Source organism: Chrysemys picta, chromosome 20 (assembly GCF_011386835.1).
Source record: "Chrysemys picta bellii isolate R12L10 chromosome 20, ASM1138683v2, whole genome shotgun sequence".
NCBI lineage: Eukaryota > Metazoa > Chordata > Testudines > Emydidae > Chrysemys > Chrysemys picta.
This window is the reverse complement of record NC_088810.1, coordinates 16415669-16432015: the sequence shown is the minus strand read 5'-3', so window position 1 is coordinate 16432015 and position 16347 is coordinate 16415669.

Here is a 16347-nt window from a genome sequence, read left to right as displayed (position 1 = left end):
CCTGAGGGTGCGACTGGCCAGAGAGGTTTAACCGTTTCTTTGCCTTGTTCAGCTCGCTGGCCGCCCACTCCTGCCTGCAGAGAGCAGGCAACTGTCTTTGAGCTTCAAAGCAGGAAGAGAAACTTGTGGTTCCTCCAGAGATGGGCAAGAGGCTAAGAACAGAACTGAGCACTTCTGCATCTCATGGGGAGGGAACTCTTTTGCCACCAAGCCGTGGGGCAGGGTTTTGAACTAGTCACAGACAGCAGGTCAGGGATGATCCAGGAGCCCTGACTGCCCGGTCTCTGCTCTGTTTATTATTAACTTCTGTGACAGTAGAATCTAGAGTCCCCAGCTGAGAGCGGGGCCCCATCATGCCGGGTGCTGCACAGACACTGTATGAGAGACAGGCCCTGCCCCGGAGAACTGACAGTCTAAACAGACCAGACAGAGAAAAACGCCACCTTGGATAAACAGCAGAGGAAATGAGGTTGGAGGCAGAAAGGCACCCTTTAAAAATGGAAGTCAGATCCTAGTGAGGAAAATAGAAAGAAGCCAAAACTCTGGCAAGTCAAGAGTAACAGTACAATAAGGCAGGCCAAGAAAGACTCCGAAGAGCCGCTAGTTGAGGACACAAAAACTGACAGCAATTTTTGTTTAGGTATCTCAGAAGCAGGAAGCTGACCAACCAATCAGTGGGGCCACTGGATGATCGAGGTGCTAAAGGAGCACTCAGGGAAGAAAAGGCCAGTGCAGAGAAGTTAAATTAATTCTTTGCATCGGTCTTCACTGCAGAGGATGTGAGGGAGATACCCACATCTGAGCCATTCTTTTTAGATGACAGATCTGAGGAACTGTCCCAGATCAAGGTGTCAATAGAGGAGGTTTTGGAACAAATTGATAAATTGAACAGTAATAAGTCACCAGCACCTGAAGGAACTTAAATATGACATTGCAGGACTAACTGTGGTATGTAACCTATCGCTTAAATCAGCCTCTGTGCCAGATGGCTGGAGGCTAGCTAATGTGATGCCGATTTTTAAAAAAGGCTCCAGAGGTGATCCTGGCAACTACAGGCTGGTAAGCCTAATTTCAGTACTGGGCAAACTGGTTGAAACTGTAATAAATAACAGAATTATCAGACACATTGCTAAGATAGGTTGGGGAAGAGTCAACACGGCTTTTGTAAAGGGAAATCATGCCTCACCAATCTATTAGAATTTTTTGATGGTGTCAACAAACACGTGGACAATGGTGATCCAGTGGATGTAGGGTACTTGGACTTTCAGAAAGCCTTTGACAAGGTCCCTCACCAAAGGCTCTTAAGCAAAGTAAGCAGCCGTGGGATAAGAGGGAAGGTTCTCTCATGGATCAGTAACAGCTTACAGGTTAAAAGATAGGAAACAAAGGATAGGAATAAATGGTCAGTTTTCCGACTGCAGAGAGGTAAATAGTGGTGTCCTCCGGGGATCTGTACTGGGACTAGTCTTATTCAATATATTCATAAATGATCTGGAAAAAGGGGTAAAATGTGAGGAGGCAAAATGTACAGATGATATAAAATTACTCAAGATAGTAACGTCCATAGCTGACTACAAAGGGATCTCACAAAACTGGGCAACAAAATGGCAGATGAAATTACATATTGATAAATGCAAAATAATGCACATTGGAAAACAGAATCCCAACTCTACGTACAAAACGATGGGGTCTAAATTAGTTGTCACCACTCAAAAAAGAGATCTTGGATTCATTGTAGATAGTTCTCTGAAAACATCCGCTCAATGTGCAGTGGCAGTCCAAAAAGCTAACTGAGTGTTAGGAACCATTAGGAAAGGGATCGATAATAAGACAGATAATATCATAATGCCACTATATAAATCCATGCTACGCCCACACAGTGAATGCTGTGTGCAGTTCTAGTCACCCTGTCTCAGAAAAGATATTTTAGAATTGGAAAAATTGCAGAGGAGGGCAACAAAAATGATTAGGTAGATGGAATAGCTTCTGTATGAGGAGAGATTAAAAAGAATGGGATTGTTCATCTTAGAAAAGAGACAACTATGGGGGGATGTGAGCTAGGTCTATAACATCATGAGTGGTGTGGAAAAAGTGACTAGGGATGCGTTATTTATCCCTTCACATAATAAACAAACCAGGGGTCACCCAATGAAATTAACAGGCAGCAGGTTGAAAACAAACATAGGCAAGTATTGCTTCACACAATGCACAGTCAACCTGGGGAACTCCTTGCCAGGGGATGTTGTGAAGGCCAAAAGTATAACTGGGTTCAAAAAAGAATTAGATCAGTTTATGGAGGATAGGTCTATTAGCCAAGATGGTCAGGGATGCAACCCCATGCTCTGGGTGTCTCTAAGCCTCTGAAAGAAGCTTGGACAGGACGACAGGGGATGTTCTGTTCTGTTCATTCCCTGTGAAGCATCTGGCACTTGACCAGCATCACAGACAGGATCCCAGGCTAGATGGGCCATTGGGCTGACCCAGTGTTGGCCGTTCTTACATTCTCTCTAACCCTAGCCCATGTGCGCGAGGCAGGCATCACTTCAGGCAGCCATAGGATTGCAGCAGAGGCTGGTGTTACTGCAGGCTGGAGGGAAGCAAACCCTTCTCGGAGGAGATTGCCCAGCTCCGCCGAGCAGTGAGGGGGCCTGGACCAGCCTCCCCCAGGGGGAAGGGCTGGGAATTGTCCATTGCTTGAGGCTGGACAAAGCTCTAGAAGACGCATGGTAGAGAACAGTCCTACCCAGGGCTCTGGGTAACTGACTAGGCAAGACGTACACATGGGCCAGATCCGCAGTGCCATATGCCCCATGTAGGCCAATCAGTGGGAGAGCTAACGAGGGTCATTTAGCCACTGGTCCAGTAGGAACCTGTCATTACTTGATGGTCGCCTTCACCAGGAGCCGCCAAGGCGTTAGAGAGGCCGTCGCTTGCTCTTTCCACCCGTCCGGGTTAGCCAATGTCTGTCTGTTCTGGTTATCCGCCCAGGGGAAGTGTTTCGCAAGAGGGGACTTCTCCTTTTCAGCCTCGTTCCAGGAGAGACTCAGACAGCCCCCCCATCCCCCACTGTGCCTGGAACCCTGGAGTCCTGCCTCCCAGTCCCCTGCTCTAAGCACTAGATTCCCCTTCCCCGCCCAGGATTTGGGAATAGAACCCCGGAGTCCTAGTTCCCAGGGCCCTGCTCTAACCATTAGACACCACTCCCTCCCTAAATGCCCATATTGTCTCCATGCTACTCCCTGCTTTGCTCATGGTTCCTGTTTTACTGGGGCTCTGTGACACCCAGGGCAGTGTCCTTCTGGGCTAGTGTTGTATTGCAGACCGCTGTGGTGTACGCTGGCTTCCAGTCAGCAGTGCAGAGAGCTGCTGTGGCTCCATGTGGCCAGCAGGTGTCAGCATAGCACCAGGTTAGCCATGGCCCCATGGGCTGCTACAGGAGGCCAAATGCTGCTAACCCATCCCTGCCCTGCCCCAAGCTCAGGGCAGCCCTATGAGACATGCCCACATCCCCGGCGGGAGCTGGGTGTCTGGCTAAGGGCTCAGCTAGCAGCAGCTGCAGCGACCAGGGCTGGCTTTGCAGTCACAGCGCGAGAGCCAGGCAGCCAAAGGTCGCAAGAGACCCGCTCAGAGCAACGGCCCACCCAGCCCTGCCTCCTGCCTCTACTGGGGCAGACCACTGGCCCATCTAGTGCAGTTTCCCACCTCGCTGCAGCAGGCCTGGCCTTGCCCGCATGGAGAGCTGCAACACGCCCGCCATGGTCAATGAACAGGTGGATGGCCGCACACCTGGCTGCGTAAGTGACAGGGCCGGCTCCAGGCACGAGCCCTCCAATCATGTGCTTGGGGCGGCACCTGGAGAGGGGCGGCGCTCACCTGGGGAGAGCGGGGCCCCGGCCGGGCTCGCCGCCCTCCCTCGGCAATCCGGCTGGCCGGGAAGAGCGGGGCCGCGGCCGGGCTCGCCGCCCTCCCTCGGCAATCCGGCCGGCTGGGAAGAGCAGGGCCGCGGCCGGGCTCTCCGCCCTCTTCCCAGCGCTTCGGCCGGCCGGGGAGAGCGGAGCCGCAGCTGGGCTCGCCGTCCTCCTCCTGGCGCTCCGGATGGTCGGGGAGACCGGGGACCCGGTCGGGCTCGCCGCCCTCCCCGCGGCACTCCGGCCAGCTGGGGAGAGCGGGGCCGCGGCCGGGCTCAGCACCCTCCCCTGTTGCGCTCCCCGCCGGGGGGCGTTTTTTGCCTGGTAAGTGACAAGATGATCTGGAAGCCAAAGTCATCTGTCAGAATACAGTGGGGTTGCAGGGATGTGACTAAGGGCAGAATCTATCTATCTATCTATCTATCTATCTATCTATCTATCTATCTATCTATCTATCTATCTCCATACACACCCATTATCTATCTATCTATCTAACCCAGGGGTAGGCAACCTATGGCACGCATGCTGAAGGCGGCACGTGAGCTGATTTTCAGTGGCACTCACACTGCCCAGGTCCTGGCCACTGCTCTGGGGGGCTCTGCATTTTAATTTAGTTTTAAATGAGCTTCTTAAACATTTTACAAACCTTATTTACTTTACATACAACAATAGTTTAGTTATATATTATAGACTTATAGAAAGAGACCTCCTAAAAACATTAAAATGTATTACTGGCACGCGAAACCGTAAATTAGAGTGAATAAATGAAGACTCAGCACACCACTTCTGAAAGCCCCAATCTAATCTGTACTCCCCAGCCACTCTGTCCCCAAGCTCTAGGGGGCAGAGAGAGAGAGAGAGAGAGAGAGAGAGAGAGAGTGTGTGTGTGTGTGTGTGTGTGGGGGGGCTCGCTGCTGCCACCTAGTGGAGAAAGAGAGACCGTTGGTGTCCAGGCCACCCTAACCCTCTGCCCCAGCCCTGAGCCCCCTCCCACTATCCCAAACCCCTCATCCCCAGCCCCACCCAGAGCCTTCATCCCTAGCCGGAGCCCTCACCCCCCTGCACCCAACCCTCTGCCCCAGCCCTGAGCCCCTTCCCGCACTCCGAACCCCTTGGCCCACCCCCACCATGTGAATTTTGTCACACATCACCTCCATATTGGTGCACGTAACAAAATTAGGGGGAACCCTGCCTGAGCCCCCTGCATTTGGGACGGAGAGACTGACCCGCTGCAGCGCTGCACTCTGGCCAGCCGCACCTGCCCAACCCCCCTAACCCATGGCATACCCCAACTGAAGCCATAAGTCGCCAGCGGGGAGAGGGGCATGTGCTTCTAACCCCCCCGAACAGCAAAGGCCCCTGGGCCCTGGGTTTCCCGTCATTGACGGAGCCCTCCCCTGAGCTGCAGGTGACCGCGGCTCTGCCGGCCCAGCTGGTGGCAGAAACGGGGGGACCGGAGACAGGCCGCTGAGCCCAAAGCTCCTAAATACGGCACAGCCGGGAGCGGCAGCTTTCGGGCCAGAGCTGAGATGGAAGATCAGACACAGTCACCGCGATGGGGGGGGGGAGGGGGTTGCTCTGGGCTGCCTTTGACCCAAACTTTGGCTCTGATCAGGGATGGGCAAAGCCCCAGCAGCAGCTCCTGCCGGCTCCACTGGGGATGTAGGGTTGGGAGTGTCTCCTGGCGGGCGAGGGCTTGGGGAGCGGGGGAGGAGGGGTTGTCGTGGGCTCCCCGCTGCTGCGTCAGGGCCTGAGGACGTGTTGCCACGGGCTGGGGCTGTGTTATGTGGCGATCCCATGTCAGGACGCCATGTCCCGACCTCCCATGGGGCTTTGTTTCAGGTCCCAGTCCTCTCTCAGGGTGGGTCTCTCGGGAGACCCTGTCCTGCTGCAGAGAGCTGACCCTGGGGCGGATCTGGCTTCGTGGGCCTCATGGCAGAGGAGTGGACTGAGATGGTGCCCGCTCTCCTTCCCAGGAATGATGGTGGTGGGGGGGGGGACTGAGCAGCAGGGAGAAGGGGGGTTCCCCAGAAAGGGGGGCTGGCTGGAGCCGGGCTTCCCAATCGCTGTGGGCAGCATGGCTGGGTTGAGTGCAGCTCAAGTCTGGGGTGTGTGCATGGGGGGAGGGGACGCCCACCGGCTGTCGGGCAAAGGGCATGGTCCAGGCAGGCAGAGGGCGGGTGGCTCTGCCCTGCTCCCACCAGTCGGGGAAGATCTTCTGGCTCCTACCGACCCAGGCAGGGGGCTCGGCTAGGGGCAGAGACGGGCCCAGCCAGGGGAGGTGACTCCCAGCCTCCCGCAGGGGAATTGGCTCCCAGCTGGCCCAAAGCAGGATTGTCTGTTAGCTGCACTGGTCCCAGCTGTTCAGCCAGGGATGGGGGTGGGCTCCCCATCCCATCCCTCAGCACACCCTGCAGATCAGCCCCCCACATGCAGGGGGGCAAAGGCTCCAGGAAGGGGCGGGCGGCCCCTCTCGCTGGCTGGTCTGTTAACCTGCTCACAGGCTGCGGGCTCCCGGTGGAGCTGCCCTGTTACTTTAAGGCAAAGGTGGGGGGGTGGGGGATGGGATGAAGCAGGGGAAGGAGCCAGTCGAGTGGGCTCGGCCCCCTCTGCTGATTGGCCAGTGAGGGGGGGCATAATAACGATCACTGAGGCAACCCTGCAACTGCCATGGGCACCTGCCTCGGCGGGGTTATTGTCCTCCCCTGGGCAGCGTGGGAAACCGAGGCACGGGGAGGGGAAAGGACGTGCCCCAAAGTCTCGCAGAACCTGGGAGCCTAGGCTCCAAGTCTCACCCTGCTCTAACCCCTAGCCCCCACTCCCTTCCCAGAGCTGAGGATAGAATCCAGGAGTCCTGACACCCAGGGCCCCCCCCGCACTGGCTCTAGCCATCAGACCATCCTATCAGTCCATGCCATGTGCCCTGTTAATGAGGCAGGGCAGGTAGCCGGGCGTGGGCCCATCCCTATACCCCAGGCACCAGACTGACCCAACCCCAAGGAATCGGCTCGCTGCTTCCAGTTCCAACCGCAGCTCTCCTGGCACCAGTACATGAGGTGGCCACTAGGTGCCCCCCTCCCCTTTCCCTGCCCGATTCCCACCCCGTCCCTAGGGGCAGTGATGGGAGCAGGTGGCTGGCTCAGACGGCGGGTGTGTGCAGTGGGATCACGCCCTCAACTCCCCTTTCCCCAGGCCTGGGGGAAAGGTTAATGGCTGCCCCCTACCCGCTGCCCCAAGCGGGCTAAACCCTGCCCCGGGAGGCCTTTGAATGGGGGCTCCGTCACCAGCGATCGCATCATCTCTCCACCGCGGATCGAAGAGCCAAGCCGCACGCAGGGAGACATTAAAGCACAGGAGGGGGGGCTGGCTGCGGCTGAGACCGACTCTGCCGGCTGCTCGGTGTCTCTCCCTGTGTGCGTAACGTTCCCCAGAAGCCATCAGGCCTCGGGTGAGCTGCGGCCCACAGCGGGCCTGTTGCCTGGAGTGTAGCTCGGGGGGTCAGGGGTAGGACTCCCGGGTTGCTCCCAGCTCCAGGAGGGAGGCCGGCAGAAGCGTGTAGCTCGGGGAGTCAACATGCCGGGGTTTTCTGGGGCTCACCTCGGGGAGCTCTTTGGGTGTCGTTCCCCCGAAGGGTGAAATGAGGGGCACAGCCCCCCCTGCTCTGGGGCGGGCAGAGGGCGAGGCAGTGTTTGTACCGTGCTCTGCCGTCCCAGGCAGAAGGGGCAGAGGGCTGGGCTGTGGCAGGCTTTCGTGGTGCCAAGGTTCCTGCTCCCAGGCCCTGAAGCACAGGAGGGGCAGCGCCCAGGGAGATGCCACCCATTTACCTTGAGAGGCACTGCCACAGCTTCCCCCTCACCGGCCCCGTGCAGTGACTCACCGTGGACCCTGCGGCTGGGGTGTGCTTGGTACCCTCCCGCCCAGAGCCTGGCGCTGCCATGTGGGAGCCGCAGGTTCCTGTCGGCTCGGGTGCAGTACGGGTGGGTGGGGGGCGGGCGGAGCCCTCTGTTGGCTAGGTTACTATGGGAGGTGGCCTCGAGAGCAGGGGGGATTGGGTGTCGGGGCACCTGGGTTCTGGTCCCAGCTGTGAGAGGGGAGTGGGGTCTAATGGTTAGATCTGGGTGGGGGTGCTGCCAGACCTGCCCCGGCCCTGAGCAAGCCCCTCAGGCTGCACACTATGCAAGCTTCCCTGTGGGCCGGGGTCGGGGGCTCGTTAACTCTTCGCTAAGTACTTGGAGATGGGTGGGTGGATGGTGCTGGGACTGACCTGCTGAGCATCAGCGTTTCTAACCAGTGTCTTCCTGTGGGATGAATGGGGGTCAGCTCCCCACAGTGCTGGGTGACTGTGACCACCCAGGCCCGGCGATCGGCTCCCCCCGGCACTGGGTGACCGGCCGGGCCCAGCGATCGGCTCCCCCGGCGCTGGGTGACAGCTGGCCTCTGTGCCTCTTGCTGCCTCCTACTCCCCTGCTCCCCAGGGCTGGCTCTGGCTTTTTTGCCACCCCAGGCAAAAAAGCCTCCCACCGCCCCAGGCGGGGAGCGTGGCAGTGGGGGGCGCCAAGCCCCGCCGCAGGCCCACTCTCCCCAACCGGCCGGAGCGCCGCGGGGAGGGCAGCGAGCCCAGTCGCGGCCCCGCTCTCGGGCCGGAGCGCCGCACGACGCCGCCCCCCTCCAGGTGCCGCCCCAAGCACCTGCTTGGTGGGCTGGTGCCTGGAGCCGGCCCTGCTGCTCCCATCCATGCTCTGTCTCTTTAAGTGTCTCCTTCCCTTCCAGCTTTTTTATCCTATTAGGTGACAAACTGCTGCTAATCCCCATAACCCTGAGAAACAGGGCACTTAGCAGGCAGGCGGCCCCCTGTCTCCCCTGATTGTGTTAGTAGAAGCCAGTGGGTCTGTCAGTCAGTTACCTCCCTGTCTTCCTCTGTGTGGCCAGTCAGAGGGAGTGTGGCCGTATGGTTGGGGTGTTAGTGGGTGATCTGGGTTCAAGTCCTTGCTCTGCCACAGCCGCCCTGCGTGTCCTTGGGCAAGTCTGGTAGCTGCTCTGTGCCTCAGTTTCCCTGCCTGGACCATGGGGATAACAGCCCGGCTCCCAGTGAAGCCACATCAGTGACGCTCAGACTGAGGTTTGGGAGCTGCAAGTGGCTCGTTAATGTGGTTCCTGCGGCTCTTTGCAGCACCTGATATTAAAACGCGGTCATGATTAACCAGTCTAAGTTATTAACCAATCAGGATGTGTTTACTATGTTAGTAACCAACTGCAGAATACTTGGTCAGTCGTTTTGCTGGGAGAATAATCTCTCTAGATAAATAGTAAAGGAAACAATGAATTCCCACTCCTGTGGCTCTTTGGGGGAATGCTGATGGCTAATTTGGCTCCTAAATCACCAAGGACTGAGTATCACTGAGCGAAATCCACAGATGTGCCCAGATGCCCCAGGAATGGGCCCTGCATCCACAGGAGACTCCGCCCTTGACGGGACTCCGCTTTCCCCCAGGCAGTTCCTAGCTGTAGGGTTTCCCCCATGGGCCCTGGATTTGCCTCTCCTCTCCCGCAGGCTGGGGCAATCAGTACGGATCTCTGCCCACGTCAGTGGGATGAAGCTAGCGAGATGGGAACCTGCTCCGGTGGGGGAGGGACTCTGCCCAGTTGCCAAGAGCAGCCGCAGCCCCTCTGCTGAGTGGAGAATTTTGCCCCAGGCGTGTAGGGCCAGGACCCCAAATGCCCAGCCCCCACAATGGGACCCCATTACGGGCCAGATTTCCCAGCGGCCGGCAGCGGGAAATGAAGGGCCGGGTTTTCCAAAGAATCCAACCTCTTTAGACAATCTCCATGGGAAGACCCTCTCCGTTCTCCGCCCTGGGCCTGTGGGACAGCCGGCCCCCGAACCGCGCTTCCCTAGGGGAGAGCGAAGTGGCTAGTTCTCAGGTTCCCGGTCGCGGGTGATTTGTGCAGGAAGGTAGAATCACAAAGACGTCAGGCTGGAAGGGCCCTTGGGAGGTCACCACGTCCAGCCCCCGGCACTGAGGCAGGACCAAATACACCTAGACCGTCCCTGCCAGAGCCTATGAATTAGGAACATTCATCAACGCCAGGGCTTAACCCTGCGATGGGCCAGCAGCGAAAGGAGGCGCCTGCCTTGGCAACAGCTTCTGTAATAGTTCGAAAGGGCACGAGCAGCGTCTCCCGAGAGCAAACCCCCGGTGGGACCGTGAGTCGATGAAAACACGAGTGCAAAGAGTGTGCAATGCACCAGCCGAGCAGTGTGGCAGCATTGCACGCTTGCTTTGCACTAGTGTAAGTGACAGCAGGAGGGGGCAGGGAGAAAACAGAATCAGGCCTGGGGTTTAGAGACAGTTTAATTTTGTGCGTCAGCCCAGCTTGTGTGTGTTTGTGTGCGGGGGTGTAACTCAGCGGGGGCCATGCACAGGATGTGTCTGTGTGTGTGTGTGTGTGTGTGTGTGTGTGTGTGTGTGTGTGTGTGTGTGTGTGTGAAGCCAAGCAGGGGCAATGCATGGGGTGTGTGTGTGTGTGTATGTATGTATGTGTAGCCAAGCAGTGGCAATGCATGGGGGTTGAGTGTGTGTGTGCGTGTGCGTGTGTGTGTGTAGCTGAGTGGTGGCAATGTATGGGTGTGTGTGTGTGTGTGTGTGCGTAGCTGAGAGGGGGCAATGTATGGGGGTGTGTGGGGGCATGGGGGGGTGCGGGGGGGTGTAGCTGAAAGGGGGCAGCAGAGCAGGGCAAGGGGGGCAGCAGAACAGAGCGAGGGGGGGGGCAGTGGAACAGGGCAAGGGGGGGCCGCAGAGCAGGGCGAGAGGGGGGCAGAAGAGCAGGGTGAGTTGGGGGGCAGTGGAGCAGGGAGGGGGGAGGGGGGCAGCAGAGCAGGGCAAGGGGGGGCAGCGAAGCAGGGTGAGCGGGAGATGAGGGGGCAGCAAAGAAGGGCGAGGGGGGGCAGCGAAACAGGGCAAGGAGGGGGAGGGGGAGCAGCGCGAGCGGGGGGGCAGCAGACCAGGGCAAGCGGGGGATGGGGGGGCAGCAGAACAGGGCAAGGGGGGGCACGTGCAGAGATAAAGCAGTGCCGGCGATTTAAGGTCCAATTCTCATTCAGCTGATCTGTGGGGGTGTTTCTGTTCGGGGAGGCAGCGGCTCTGGGGTGCCCCCCCCAACCTGGCTCTTTGCTCAGGCCTGGGCCTGCACGAATCCCCCAGCTCCGTGGTGTGCACAATCCAGATCATCGGGGTGGGTGGGGGATGTGGTAATGTACAAGCCCCGCTTTACCCTGGGCAGGGGCCGGCGTGTTGGTCAGCCCACATTAGGTGCAGTCAAATCCCCAGGCCTCGCCCCTCTGATCATCGGGGCTGAGGAATGTGGGGAGCAGGAGCCGGTCCAGGAAATGCTGCCCCAGGAGAAAGCGATGCAGCGTTGCGCTGGGAAGGGGGGGGACGAGCTCTTTACAGCCCTCGCTGCGCTGGATTCAAGGTGGTTTCCACTGGCTCCAGGCAGCTGTGCTGGTGCACGGGGGTGGGGGGGGGGGCAGCAGGCCTGTGAGGGGCTGTGCATGGGGGAGCCCTCCCTCCCCACAAGGCTGATTCATTGATGCCCTGAGGCGTGAGATTTCCATAACTGGGGGGGGGGGGGGAATCCCAGGGGACAGCGATATTTCCAGCTCCTTGCCAGCCCGCGTTCTCGTTAGCAGCCCGGTGGCCATGCCCGAGCCCGCACTGGGGGACAGAGCGGTATTTTTAGGCTGAGAAAAATCACATACACACAGTGCGTGGAGAGAAAGTGCTGACTCGGGCGAATGCAAATGCCAAGGATGCTGGGGAGGCTTTCTGTTTGCAATTGGCAGGGGAGCCGGCTTCTTCTCTGTGGGGCAACGGCAAGGCATGTTGCCTCTGGAGTCAGTTGCCCTCTGCCAGCCCTGCAAAGCCCTGCCCATGTCCCGTGGGACGAAATAACAATAAACCGGTGCCCTTCTGCAGCAAATCTTGCCCAAGGTTTGCTCGATCAACCTACCCCCATAAACTCCCCGTCTATCTATCTATCTCCATACACCCCCATCTGTCTATCCACATATCCCCCCTCATGTTCATCAGCTTTGAATCTCACACCACTTTGCAAGCATCAATTGCCTCCCATCCCCCTTGTAATGGGACATAGAGAGATCATGTCACCTCCCAGCGAAATGCAACCACTTCTGGGGAGGACTAAGATAGTAGTCTGGCCACCCACAGCAACGTTATCTAGTTTGGGCCAGGAAACCTGAAACCATGGGGGTGGTGGGGGAGCTTCTGGGAGGCAGAACGTAACTGTGGGAAGTGGGAGGCGGATGAGGGCCTGTATCTGATGCCTCTGCTTGTGTGAAGAGTTCCCAAGCTCTCAGGAGGGACCTCAGCTGTTGGCAGCTCACTGCTCATCTGTGGGCAGCATGGCTCTCAGATGTGACCCACCCGCATGGCTTGGTGCCCCTGTCACCTGGCTCTAATTATAACGGGTAAGATCTGCAGATAGAGTGAAGGAGGAGGGAAGAGACCTGGGGAGTTGAGGTCAATTCTCCAGGGAGCTCAAATCCTCTCCCTCAATTTCTCTGTAGCTCTCTCTCTCTCTCTCTCTCTCTCTGCTCAGCTCCCCAGCTCTCCTCCCACCTTCTAGGGCTCTTGGATTCAGCCAGCCTGTGCGATCGCTCGGAGGAAATTACCTTCCTTTTTAATAACTCTGTCTCGGGCTTCGCTGCCGGGATCCTCTGTGGGCGGAAGGGGGGACATTCAGTGTCAAAGCTGCAGGGCTGGCTGGCTTGGAATAGTTGCCAGGCGTGGGTTGGAGCGGGGGGGGCAGCACCTTCTTAGATTAGCCCCAAGAGGCCTCCTGGCTTCTATTAATACCTCGCGCTGCAAGGGATTTTCTCATAATCATAAAAGCCCCGGCGGTGGTCTTGGCACTTTTGGATCCCACTGAAACCCCCCCAGCTGTTTCCCCTTTGCCCTCTCTGGGGCCAGAAACTGCTCAGAGCAGGGCCCCAGGAAACCCCATTTCCCCTCCAGCTGGAGAATCCTCAGGCAGGGCCGTGAGACTGACTCACCCGGAGACCACTGGGAATTGCCTGCCCTGTGCAGGACTTGCTGGGCTCCTGGGCTCCCTGGAGCTCGGGCCAGGTTCCTGCACGACTCAGGGAACCAGTGAGCTGGGTTACAAGCCAACCTGGAGAGCTGCAGGGTCACCTCTGGCTGACTTTCATGCACCTCTCACAGATCGGTGGCTAGCTGGAGCTACTTGCTGGTCATTAGGCTACTGATCGTGGTCTCTTGGGTATTAGTAGCAGCGTGGCTAGAACTCACATTGCCCTGCTCCAAATACTCTAACTCCAGCACCTGAGCTAAAGGAGAATCTCTCCTAACCAGTAGCACTATAGAGCCTCTGACACTGAGTTAAGCTGTTCTGATCCCATCCTGTAGAGGGCAGTAGTCATTGATAAGCCCCCGTCCTTCCCTGCCAGTTGATGACGCAACAGCACAGGTCATCCCAAAGCGCTTTACAGACTGCATTTATCCCACCACTGAAATGCAGCCACCTCTGGGGCAGCACAGGGCAGCTGTTTTATTGAAGACACTGCACAGCCATTTTGCATGGGAAGTGAAGGAGAATCCTGTATCCCTCCTGCAGGGGGAGTTTATTAATCATCATAATAACATATTAACAGTCAGGTGCTGTACATTTATTAGATGTCTTATGGCAGCACCGAGGCGCCCCAGCCATGAACTAGGATCCCGATTGTGCCAGGTGCTGTACTTTATTTATTAGGTGTATTACGGTAGCACCTAGGTTCCCCAGTCACAGACCAGGACCTCAATATGCCAGGTGCTGTACAAGCCCCTGGAACTGAGTGGCTAAGGGGCGATTTGCCAAAGGGCTCTGCTCCAATTCAGGCAGGTGATCATTTCAACCCATAAGTGTCCCAGTGGCAGCGGCTGGGTGCTGAGCACTTGAAACTCTGGCCACTTATGCAGACTCCCTCAGGACTCCTGGGTTCTATCCCTGGCTCTGCCACCGAATCTGGGTATGTCCCTTCCCCTCTCCGTGCCTCAGTTTCCCTCCTCACTCTTTGCCTGTCTTGTTTGTTCAGATGGTGAGCTCTCCAGCGTAGGGCCTGGCTCTCGCTCTGTGTCCGTGCAGTGACGGGGCCCTGATCTTGGCTGGGGCCTCTAGGCACTACTGTCCTACAAACGATTATGAATTAATCAATATGCAAATTCTGGAAGGGCTATTAAACCGCAGGCTTCAGGGCTGAAGCTGATCTCAGCCGATTCGGGCTCAGGATGAGAGCTCTTGTAGGGGGCAGATTATCTCGCGTCTGGCTCTGGGGGGTTCTTACCCCTTCCTCTGAGGTGCAGGACACTGTCAGAGCCGGGATACTGGGCTGGATGGGCCTCCGGGCTGATCCAGGCTGGCGAGCCCTACGAATCAGAATCGTATTCCAAGACACCGCAGTTAACACCCCTGCTCTGGCTAATTAGAGCCTGCTCTGCGTCCTGACCCAGCACAGGTTGATTTGCAGGGGAAAGGATCTGTAGGATTTGCAGGGGAAAGGATCCTCTCCCCACCCCCTGAGCTATACAGTCTCCTTGGTCCCTGAGGACCGACCTGCTGTGGGAAAAGCCACTTCGTTTCCCTGACACCTCGGTGTCTTTGCAGAATTGTTTGCAAAATATTATTTGGGTTGCTCCAGCCGGCCGTATGATAATAGACTTTCTAATGGGCCAATTTTTCCTACTCAGTTGATTTCTTGCAACCTCAGCCGTCTCTGGAATGGCCATATTTTTCATGCGGTTGCTCTCGCTGGTGTTTTCTCGCCTGGTGCTTGGTAATATTCCATCAGCAGCCGGGCTGCCTTCCCCATGAAATGGATTAGGCAATAAAAATATAACCGGGGCAGAAAAATGTATCAGGGAAAGGGGATTTTAATGGGAGGCCTGGAATGAGACTTGGATTGGAGCATGGCACCTGCTCGCCCTCTCCCACAGTCAACGAGCCGTCTACCCTGTTCCGGGGGTGAATTGAATATTCAAGTGTTCTTGTGGAATGGATGGATCAGGAAGATGGCAACGGAGTGTGCAGCTGTGTTGCTGGAGATCATGCAGGTAGAAGGCACCTGCTGGATGTTCTAGGTGCATCCAGGTAGAACCCATCTGCTATACTGTTGGGTGTTCTAGGTATGTCTAGGTAGAATCCCCTTGCTGTACTGCTCGATATTCTAGGTACATCCAGGTAGAACCTACTTGCCATCCTGATGGATGTTCTATGTCCATATAAAACCCACCTACCATCTTGCTGGATGTTCTAGGTACATTCAAGTAGAACCCATCTGCCGAGTTGCTGGTTGTTCTAGGTATATCAAGCACATCCTAACGCTCCACTGACTTCAGTGGACCACAGCAGCACATGGGGATGGAGTCAAGGACCCAGGTCCAAAAGCGTTAGGCTGCACCCTCTTTGGAGAGCGCCTGCTGCTCTCACCTCTACAGAGTGAGGAATCCCTGGGCTGGATACTCCGGACGTCCTGATATCCCAGGTTTGATCCCACACTCTCACGGTGAGGAAAAAGAAGAAAGGACATTATCACCCCTGAACCTGCCAGATCCTGAGAGAGCCTTAATGAGCACCAGACCCTCTCCAGCCCATTTGCAGCCTGGCAGGGGGAAAGCCGAAACTAGACAGATACATGGTGGAGTCCAGTGACCATCTCAGAGGCAGAGGGAGTTGTCTAGCAGGGTGCACGGCAGCTGGGCTCTGACACTAGCCAAGAAGCAGCCATGAAAACTGCTTGGATAAACAGGGGCACGAGGGAGCAGTCTGGTGGAGAACTGGGGACAGAGGGAGCAGGTGGGAAAGCTCTGAGGCAGAAGCAAAGGTCCCCAGCTGGGGCTGCTAGAGATGAAACTGACCAGAACCAAGTGTGAAACCGACCAGTCTCCATTCACTGTCGGATCCAAGGGAAAAGCCTGGATGGGACTGAGAGTGGAGGCCGGATCATCTCCAGCCCCGTCATTCCCACAGGGAAGGGCCTTTGTTTTTCCTGCAGACATTGGGCTGGAGCCTCAGGTGTGCCAGTGTTGGCTTGCCGGGGCCTGGAGGTCAGAGGTCGCATTATGGCCCACACTGGTCCTAGGACCAGCTGGGGAGTGAGTTGGGCCCTGGCATGGACAACGGTAGCCCTGTGTCCCCGTCATGTTCCCAGATGGGCCGTTCCGCACTGCTGGGGAATCCACCGGTGGCAGGGGCATCCCGCAGCTGTTTGAGGGGCTCAAAGAGAGGCCGGATCTGGTCGTGTCAGGGTAGGATGTGGCCAGAACTCTGCACAGGGCGCAGGCAGCGACAGGGAGCACTGAGCGAGGGAACTAGGCCAGGCACAGACCGGGAGGATTTTCATTAATTGATTTAGGTCGTTAAT